Source organism: Oryzias melastigma, linkage group LG20 (genome assembly GCF_002922805.2).
Source record: "Oryzias melastigma strain HK-1 linkage group LG20, ASM292280v2, whole genome shotgun sequence".
NCBI classification, from domain to species: domain Eukaryota; kingdom Metazoa; phylum Chordata; class Actinopteri; order Beloniformes; family Adrianichthyidae; genus Oryzias; species Oryzias melastigma.
Window position 1 is genome coordinate 7,958,674 of NC_050531.1, and position 8,602 is coordinate 7,967,275.

General features: G+C 34.6%; 1 protein-coding gene across 1 annotated transcript in view; it reads right to left on the minus strand.

Annotated features, from left to right (window-relative positions):
* The window catches only part of LOC112151245 (sodium/hydrogen exchanger 9), an 81,627-nt gene that overhangs the window by 30,773 nt on the left and 42,252 nt on the right, over positions 1–8,602 (minus strand). The gene's annotated exons all lie outside the window — the stretch shown is intronic.

Genomic DNA, 8,602 nt, shown 5'->3' on the forward strand with positions numbered 1-8,602 from the left:
AAAAAAAAAAAAAAAAAAGTTGGAAGTAAATCAGGAACTATCTAAAAAAATGTGGATGTCGCAGATTAACATCAGAAACAACAATTTTTTTCAACATATAAAATATATAAATATAAAATTTAAATATTGCAGGAAAGCATTCATTGTTTCATCAGTCTGCAAGCTGAATACAATATACAATATCCTATTTTTTTACTAAAAGGACTAAATTCCACTTGAGTTTCTTGGTGACTTTCTTCCTCATCAACGCAGAGGTCAGCTGGTTTAACCTCACAGAAGCCAAACTCCTGACAAAAGCAGCTTTTGAAAGCTTGAAGTTTGCAGCCCATGAATTTAATTTTCCGTCTGGCAGCTCAGTCGTGTCATCTCAGATAATCTGTGAGCAGCACAAACATTTCAGTCATTGTTTGCTTAAATTTGCTTCCTAATATTTGTCGAGTCATCCGGGCTGAAATCATGACTCGGAATATTTATTGAAAACAGTGCATCCGTTTTGCATGGTAACACGATCACCTTCTTTATGAAAACATATATGTGATTTTATCTAGGTTAGGTAACTAAAAATATTTGCATTTTTACATTTAGTATTAAATAAAATACAACTGTCAGTTTGTATACTAAGAAAGATGTGTGTTTAGGCAAAAATAAAAGACTTGAATGAGGAAGTTGACAGTTAAATAACATGAAGTAATGTGAGTTCTAAAAGCAGCTTCTGTTTCTGGATTCAAGACCAACCAGGAAGTAACAACTGTTGCAGTTCCTCAAATGTCCACTAGAGGCAAGCTGCAAACAGGGGCACTTTATCATTGAAAAACTCGAATTATCGCCAGAAATAAAACATATATACAGTCTAATTCAAACGATATATATAATATATTAAAATCAAACAATGTAATTATTTTTGTTTTAACCAAGTTTATAAATGTCTTCCTTCACTTATGGTGTATTAGCAAGAGGAGGAAGATTTTGTCTAAAAAATACAGAAAAATAAGTTCAGGTTCTTGCTACTCCCAAAATAAATTATTGAAACCCTTTGTTATTAGAGTGTTCCAATGTTTTTCTGAAAAATCTCTAGCTGATCAAAATTGCAGCTGCTGGAGTTTCTTGTGAAAGTTGGTAGGAGGAAGACAAATTAATCCAGTTTAATTCTAGCAAAAGAAGACTTGTGAGCTTTTCTTTGCATATGTAAAAGCTTTCCTTAAAGATGAAAAATTTTCATTTTTATTCTGTAATTTCACAGACTTCTAAAAAGGGATTTTGCTGTGAGAATGCAGATTTTCCAAGTTGAAAAGGAAAGTCTCTCTCATGCAAATACCTCTCACTTTGGTTCAAGTACTTCAATTCCGTTCAATAAAATGTTCATTTTTTATTATATTTTTTAAAGTTAATCGATCTCACCTCTGTCATCTATAACCATACCTTTAATTGTGCTGCTATAAATCAAACTGTTTCCAAAAATGCAGATTGCCTGATTTTAAAAGGAAAAATCTCCAGTGACTTTAATTACTAATGGTAGTTGTACCATTTTTGTGCATGAAGAAAAGGCTGCAAATGAAATAAAGTATTTGATTGGTTTATATTTAAACCAGATTAAATTATTCAAATTTTGACTTGTTAAGTTTGTTTTTATCTCTTAAAGATGAATAAAAGAAAGAAAAAAAACAGGTAAAAGTTTGAATTTTATAAAGAAAGTTGAGAATTATAACATGATAGCCCTGAAATCTGAAAGCCGTGTACAGGAGTAGGCCCTGGAGAAATAATGAGGACTAATGAGCTGCATATTATCCAGGCAATAAAAAGGAGAATCAGACACCTCCAAAGAATTACATTTTCATTAAATGTGTCCATGAGTGGGTAATACAAGTTATATTTTTATTGTCGTAATCGTATTAAAAGATTCATATATATATATATTTTTTTAGAAGTTTGTATTGGCGAGAATTTGGCGATATCGCGATATGTATCGCAATACAAGTGTCACAAAACAAGTTATATACCACAATATATCAAAATATAGTACCAGATCCAATATTTCACTTAAAAAAATGAGTTTTTACCACTCATCACTTTTAAATCGATACTAGTATCGCCAAATGGAGTATCGCGATACTTTTCTAAATCGATATTTTCTTACATCCCTAATATGTCACCCTGTCATCCCTAATAATGTCACAAAACAAGTGATATATCACAATATATCAAAATATAGTACCAGATTCAATATTTCACTAAAAAAAAATGTAGTTATCACTCATCACTTTTAAATCGATACTAGTATCGCCAAATGAAGTATCGCGATACTTTCCTAAATCGATATTTTCTTACATCCCTAATATTTATAGATTTTACACAAACTCCAGAGTCCAATATATCAATTTGATTGGGATAATGTCCAATTTATTTTGAAATGCATGGTAAATGACTCTGAAAGATTTATTCCAAACTAAGATATTTTATGCCTGAAAGCTGCAGCGTGTCATCTCAGACAAAAGCGGAGAGCTGTGAGATTAGGATAACATCACGACAACAAAGGCACCAAAGAAAACGGCAAATCAGACAAAAGCGCCGTTTGAGGACTTAAACTCTGTGCCCAGATGGATTTCCCACCAGCTTTTTGTCCTCTTCACCACAATAAAAATAAACTTGCTAGACTGGAAAACACAAACAACTTGATTGAATAACCAAATCTAATCTACAGTTCATTAAAAACAAAGACGCTCCAGGATTTGCTTGACTTCACAAATTACTTTGTTGTTTCTGATAGTTCTATTTCTTTCTATAAGAAAGGTGCCTCGGTTTAGTAATGAGAGTACTTGTGTGTTTTGTAGTGACAATATCTAAATTGCTCAGGCTCTACAAGCCAGAGTGGAACCTATAATTATTACAGACTCTTCTAGGTCATTAGGGGCACCTCAGCTCTGCAAAAATATCTGTGACTATTATTAATGCAATATTTAGTTAATATTCCTTATATTTGATCTATTTTTTATGTTTGAGTTTTAAATAATCATTATTGTGCAGTTTTAGTTTAAGCTTTTATGCATTTATTTCTATTTTTGTGTCTCCAGAAATAGAAAACATTTTTTGGTAATTTTGTCAAAATATTTAATTTCAATGATTTATTTATTTCAATTTTGTCAACTTTATACAGGTAGAAATGATATAAAATATCGATACATTTTTCAAAATTTTAATTATCAGTATTTTGTTCAGTGTTTTCCTTTTATCTGATGCCTTTCCTTTAAAAAAACGTATTTTCAAACCAGCAACCTATTGTTTACATGCTCATCGTAGTACAATTGTTGTATCTAAATTGAAGAATGTCATGATTTATTGCGTGGTATTTGCTATGGTTTATGTCAGACACTGCAGATAGAATTACCCAAAAACAAACATGGTAATTCACTAAAGCCCTGTGGGAGAAGGAGTCCTATAATTGTGGATTGAGATGGAGGTGGAGTGGTGACAGAAATCTGGCAGAAAGCTGAGCTACAGTAGAGTATATTTTGGGAGCAGCTCAAATGCTGACAAACATCTTGAATATATTATTGTGCCTCATTTGCATAATGAGGTGTTCGACATATATAAATAAAAAAGGAAAAGCAGAACCCAAGCAGACGCTTGAAACACATTTTCAAGGTTTGACCTTAAAGAAAAAAAAGTAATGTCATTTTACCCCTTAACTAAAGGGTATTCAATCTTGCTGGTAATTAGCAGGCGGGTCACCGGCGCCCTCTCAACACCGACTATAACCCGAATTAACACACATATGATTAAGAAAGCAACACCCAAACATCACTCAGTCCAGCAGAGTAAATGCACAAACTGATTTTAAATGTGGGAGTTTATAAAGCTACACATCCAGCAGACTTCAGTCATGGCTTCTATGCTCAGTGTGCAAAACTCTTCTAGTAACTGTTTTATTTTTACTTTTCAGGTTTGTCAATGGTCTTCTACTGTATATTTGTACTGTATTACTAAATTACTAAAGAAATAAAAATTATTAAAAAAAATAAAAAATAAAAAAAAAACGCAAAACTCCACACACACATGAAAACAAATAAAATGATACAAAAAAATAAAATAAATGACCAAAAAAAAAAGAAAAAAAGTTAGGATAAACAGACAGATGGACACACTTAACGAGAAAAAAAAGAATTGGGCCTCCGCATCACTTTTGACGTTTTGGGTGTCCCTAACTCGTCGTTTTTTGATGTTTTCATTAAATCCCGGGTCCTAAACCCTTGGAACGTGGTCCCGAACGCAGTAAGTACATGGAACTGGTACCAGTTTGGTCCACGTCCTAAGGGTTGAGGACCCCTGATCCATTTTTTCCCTGTCAGCCGGCCTGGACTGCATGAAAAATGTGATTTTTGAATGTAAATAAAACAAACATCTGGGTTGAGTCCATTTTTCCCCCCTCCTCCTCCTTCCTTTTTTGACCTTATGCTGGTGGTTTGTTTTGCTGCTTTTTAGTCCCTAAAAGTTTTAAAGAAGCACAACCACACTCCTCCACTTTCAACAAGCTTCGACAGGGGCTGTGTCAGGCAAGGAGGGGTGCAGCACCAGACAAAATTATTGATTATGTCAAACTATTGAGTTATTTTATTTATGGTTTTATTTATCAAATTTTTTAAACATTTTACACAAAATGTGTTTTGTCGAATTGTTAAAAAAAAAAAAAAAATTGCAATTTGGTGCCCCCTTCAGCAGATGGTGCCCTAGGCGGTTGCCTAGCTCGCCTGTGCCCCGGGACGGCTCTGCTCTCCGTGGCCCGATACCAAGAGGCCCTCCGACCGTTACGGGTTTGCAGCCAGAGGTTGGGGACCCATGTTTTTTTAATGAGCAAAAACGACAAGTTGGGGACACCCGAAACATCAAGAGGGAGGGAGCCGAAATCATACGTCCCCGGATTGGGAGAGAGAATGTGTTCTGTCTCAAGCTTGATAAATTCAAAGGGAAGAGTCTTTAACATAAAACATATAAGTCATATCAAATGCATCAAAGAAAATAGATATATGGATAGATGAAATGATATGATAGAGTAGTTTCTATGCATTTTAAGGGTTTAAAGGGATATGGCACCCCAAACTCCCCCCCGCCTATAACCTACCTACACCCCTGGCTAAATCCGGGCCTCCAAGCACTATCCTTTCTACTGTTCTATAGCAATGAGTTATTTAGGCATAGATTGCATTTATATATATATATTATTTCCAAAATTGGATTCTATACCATGTTGTCCTGTACAAACGATGAATCATCTTGATAGAAAACGCCACGTTCGACTTGGCTCTATAGCATTTTCAACTGAATCAAATCTGCAGCAGCAGGAAGATCTCATTTGACACAGGATGTATTTTATTTTGAAAGGAACGTGTAAGCACTGCTGTCAAAAATAAAACATATTTTACACATGTTATAGAGAGAAAATATAGAACAGTTGTGATTCACTTATAATGTGATTCACTACTATAATGTACCTCTTTTAGGCTCCTCCCCTAATGTGTGGCTCTAAAACTTACTTCTGCTGCCGACTCTCTAAACAAAAGCTTTTAGGATTTTTTTTTTTTCTCTTGGGGAGCGGTAAGCTCTAAAATACACAACAAGAACACAACAACTTATTATGTGACCTTAAATTTTTGCAGGTGATATCAAATTATTAGGTGGATCTCTGAGCCCACCCTCATTGTCAGTTATTTTTCTGCTATAGCTGCTGCTAAGCACATAATTATGCCTCCATGTACAGCAAATCTCCCCTGTGACGAGTTCCATTTACATCCTGACAGAATGTGCTGAAGTGACGCTCAACGCATTAGATGGAGGAACATCACACGTACAGAAATTGAATTCTGCTGGCCTCCATCGACCACACTTTTTAAAGACATCCTGTTCCTCTGCACACCTTCTCATTTCATTCACTGACCTATCAGAGAAACTGCTTTTGCACATCTTTAATCTGAACCCTCTTATCAGCTGCAGATGCTCGGCACCGTGACGGCTGAGATGGGTTTAAACCAAAGCCGTCACGTCCGCGCTGCACCTGTCCAACAACGTCTGAGCCAAAGCACTGCCTCCTTCGACTTCCTGCGTGGAAATTTAGAAGCTGAGCTTAACACAAATCTTTCCTTGGATTGTGACAGGTTTATCTTCAGTATTGGCTTTGCACATTTGAGCTCCACCACCCTGCTTCCATATGAGACCAGAGTACATCATGGCCACCTTCCTGAGAAAACACTAATTGTTTTCTCCAACTTTATTCTTTAATTAGAATTTTATTGACCGGTCAGGGTCAAACAGGCACGGCAGAAGACCAAACTGCAAGAACCAATTTTTAATTTGCCTGAAAGAGAAGTTGTATCTATGTTGTGGAAAACCTGTGGAAAACAAAGACAAACGTGGATCTATTTGTCTGGATACATCGGAATGGAGCAGAGCAGGGAGATATGACCCACTGAAAATAGAGTTTTTGTAAACGTTATTTATTTGGGACTCACACCTGACTCATCAAAGCCAGCTAAACATTGCACAAAATAATGTAATTAATAAAATTTACATTTATTATGTAATAAATACAATAAATAACATTAAAAAATAAATAATAATAAGATCAAAAATAGTGGTTAGAATAGCAATCATCATGAAAAATAAATAAAAAAAACAAATAAAACTCCCAAATACTTACACATCTTAAAAAATACAATAACAATTAATCACATTAACTATTAATAAAATTATTAAAATTAAAAATAAAGCATGTGGACATTTAAAAACTACATAAAAGCTTCACTAAAAAGATGAGTCTTTAGTTTTTTTTCTAAAAAACCTCCACATTTAAACAAATAAATACAAAGAAATGCTGTTTTAACTTTAATTTTAATTTATATATCTCCTCCATCATGAGAGAAATGCTACAAAAACATGTTTAAAACACACAAAAACCCTGTGAAAAGTTCTTAATTTCACCCAAACCTCAAATACAATCAAAAACCTGAAGATTTTTGTGGTTTAACCTTCATCCTGGCCCACTTTAAATTGGAATTCAACGTCTCCTTTTACCTTCAGGTACACAGTGCTTTGGTGGTAATTGTCGTCACATTGCCATTTATGCCCTAAAAGGAGCTGCTCCCCAGGCTGAAGCCTCTCTACTCAGACAACCCACTTTGAAGCTTTAATAATAAGTTTCCGTCGCCATTGTAAAAACCAGAGGAGAAAATGAGCACCCTGCAATGATCCCGACTTCCCACGACTGCAGTAAAAAGTAGGAAGCAGTAAGGCCTAAATGAGTGTTTTGGAAATATTATTTCACCTGTCTCCCTTAGCTATAAAATGTTCCGTAGTAGAGCACTAAACACATCTGCTTAATCTAATAAAAATAAATAAATGAAAATCTTGTTTTACTGTCTGAATTTAACAGCTTGTTTGCTCTAGACGCCATTAAAAGTTAAGAATTTTGGCTTTTTATATGGATATATAATCAAAAATATTTCTTTAAAAGTGGTCAGATAACATGAGAGCTATTGTAAAAAATAATCCTACCTCTGACATTTAAGAAAGAGATGGGTCTTAACAGCTATAGGTTAGCAGTCTGTCTTTTGAAATAAAAGTTCCTCCTGCCCTTTACTTGGACTTACTGTAGGTACTGCATGAATGAACCCTTCAACACATCCAGGGACTTCCTTAAACTTTGTAAGGAACATTATTTACATTACCAGGTGAAACTATTTCTCTGACACTATACTATAACCAGGAAGAAACAAATGTTGCAGCTCCTCGTTTTTCGCCCAAATTTAAAAACTTGTGTCATTTTCTAGGACATCAATTCATCAGAAATGTGCGTCTGAGTCGTTCTTCACAGTTCTTTATCTGCATGCATCTCTTTCTACAATAACGTCTAGTTGCACCACTTTTCACGATACAGAAAAGGGATCTAGTGGATCTCTATAGGAGCTGTCTTCCTGCTCTACTTTGCTTTTGTCAAATATGGCATTTATGGCTCTTTTTAGGGAGCCAAATTTCTTAGATCAGCCATTCAAAAAAATGACTGTTTTTATATTTACTCATTTTAAGAGGCCAGCCTGGAGTTTATTCATTTTATCCTGGAAAAAAAATCACAGGTAGGATTTATGAGCTGAGATCTGGAGCAGAATAATTAATATTCAGATTTCCTACCAATAATTTATTTTAAATTATTCTTGATATTTCAATTATAGCTTAATTTATCATGAGTGGAGAAGATGTTAGAAAGTGTTATGGATTCATTGTAAACGTCTAAACAGTGTGTGTATATATAAAAAGTGTGATGTTATTAAACTAGAGGTCTGCAGCCTCTAAAACAAAAGAGTCAAACTCAGTCGCACAAGGGGCCAAAATCCAAAACACACCTTAGGTCGCGAGACGAACAGGATTAACATCTATTGAACACATTAAAACAACATTTTTAAAAGCATAACTTTTTAACATAATTATGAACTAGATATATAGCATTACCTGCATTAATGATAGTGTGAATGCTGTAAGATGAATTTGGCCACTAAACATGCTAGCTGAAACCGCGAAAGTTGATAGCCAGATAAAATGTTAGCTAAGTGCCAAACTAGCC